Here is a 2,459-nt window from a genome sequence, read left to right on the forward strand (position 1 = left end):
GTACTCACACGCACCAACGGACATTGTAACAATAATCGACAGCCCAATGGAAACCAAAGGGCCCACTTATACAAATACTAATCAGCGGAAATAGGGGACAGGCGTGCGTAATGAATGTTCCAGAGGGATCCGTGACAATTACAACCTCGATATCTATCTTTCACAAATTAAAACGTTTCAGATGTGCTAAATGGGGAGTTGAGACGATGTGAGCGCCATAGTACATGGCTGTTTGATATTTCCCTATGATTGAAAACGGGTAAATCTATTCCTTCTGTACATTTGGTCATTTGTATAAGGGACTGAATCTTCTTTAGACAATGCAGTTTATTGTTATGTTGTTGTTGTTTCAGCCTGCTAGCAAAGGCAACCATGTTTTTGCCTGAAATGTCCAGGGAACTTGGTAACGTTCATGATGCCGTTGACCTTAACAATGGCAAAGGTAAGCAAAAATAGTCCCGTGACATCAAAGATCCACCACCATATTTTACAGTAACTATGAGGTACTTTTCTGCGTATGCTTCGTCTATTAGCTATTAGCTATTTTGTACCTGTTTCAGCCCGTGTTTTCTCTGAGCGTATTTGCCCTGAAGATGTTTTCTTTCTCTTATCTCTTTTCTCGTTTCTCGTTTCATACAGTATTTGGTGAATTCAAGTTCAAGCACACGTGATTCCACCAAACGAATTAGCAAACCGTCGATGAGTTGAATCAGGTGTGCTGGGCTTGGAATGGAACAATTTTGCGAAACATGGATCTAATTTTTCTACGTTCCTCTACTCCATTTGAACCAAATATTCGTAACGTATTATTATCATTAGGCAAACGTTTTAAGTAATGATTAGGTGAATGACCTTCTTACAGTCAACCATTAAGTTGACATCAACACCACCAATACAGGATAGACAAGCTATTTTAAGTTTGCATGTTTTGCTCAGGTGCAAAAAATAGCCTTATACTGTAACTCTTATAATTATAGCCTAAGGCAGGTGCGCAATGCTGTCGGGGGTACGCAAATAAAAATGTGATTCACATTTTTTTTTTTTATATATATATCTTTTTTTTCCTTCACATTTTCAAACAGTACATTTATATTTTCCAACGGGGCTATACATTTGGGTGAGGTTTTTTTCTCGCCTGAGTAGCCTCGTTTCACTGCCAAAAAATACAATTAAACCATCTAGTGTTCAGCGAAATGACAACACAATGTCAAATACAAGTAGCCTAGTCAAATAATTAACATGATTTTTTGGTGTGCAAATTAATTCAAGTTTACGGACAATGTCAAATTGTGATATAGCGAAGTACCTGAGTGAGCTGGGTGCGTATTTACACAGGTACTTTCCCGAAACGGATGACACAAACAACTTAATTTGTTATTCGAAAACTAAATACAGGCACAGACTGTGTGTGGAAAATGATATGAGACTGAGACTCTCTCCAATGAAAAAATAAGGATTTATATGTAAGATGGTTAAATTAAGAGCAAAAGTATTGATTATTATTATTATATTATTATTTGTGCTCTGGTCCTATAAGAGTTCTTTGTCACTTTCCAAGAGCCGGGTTGCAACAAAAACTCACACTCATTCTTATGTTTAATAAATGTGTTGTATAGTGTGTGTGTGGCAGACTAACAATGATGGGAGAAGAAAAAAAAACATTTGAGAGTGCGCTGACCCTGGTGCTAGAGGGGGTACAGCTGGAGGTTGAATGTTTGAAGGGGTACAGCTGTAGGTTGAATGTTTGAAGGGCTTCGGGACTATAAAACGTTTGGGAACCACTGCTCTAATGTGATTTGTCATGTTGAAGACAGAGCTTTTCTACACCATGTGGCCCTGCAAAGGCCAGACCTGGGCTATAACCAACTCACCACCATCTCAGTCCACGTGTTTCAGGGACAACCTCTCAGCGCTACACCTGGATGACAACCTAATCACAACTATTGGGTCATCCTCTCCTGCCTCTCTCTGGATCGACATGTAGTGAACTTGAACCAACAACAAAGTACCTGATCGAAAGGATGTTCAACCCCTCTTATATTTTACCAAATTGGAAGGAGGAGGAGGAGTTGTAAGAACAAATTTACCTCGTTGGAATTAAGGAAAATATCAAACATGTCCGTAGGCCTGAGGCTGCTGGATGTATCCCAGAATCCATTGGAAAGGTTCCAGGCATCACAGCAGATGTTCGTCCTAACCTTCAGAATTTAAACCTCTCCTACTGTGGCCAAAATGGAAGCATGGAATGGGATGTTGGCAGTCTTTTCTGGGTGACATATCCTTGCTAGACCAGAGTGGCGTCCAGATATCTTTTGACGATATGAGTATGGTACTCCAAAGCTTCACCAATTCTTCGTTAACATCTCGGGCACTTTTTCTAATTTAGGGAGAAAGACATCCTTTGCTATAAAAGTGGGCAATATTGCCTGTCACATATCTACTCCGAGTGTACTTCGACC

At 39.8% G+C, this 2,459-nt stretch overlaps 1 pseudogene; it reads left to right on the top strand.

The window, feature by feature from the left end:
• The first annotated feature begins 387 nt into the window (after nucleotides 1-387).
• Nucleotides 388-2,459, top strand: LOC149970190 (uncharacterized; annotated as a pseudogene).

Source organism: Oncorhynchus mykiss, chromosome 30, assembly GCF_057628025.1.
Source record: "Oncorhynchus mykiss isolate SJ-2025 chromosome 30, ASM5762802v1, whole genome shotgun sequence".
NCBI classification, from domain to species: Eukaryota; Metazoa; Chordata; class Actinopteri; order Salmoniformes; family Salmonidae; genus Oncorhynchus; species Oncorhynchus mykiss.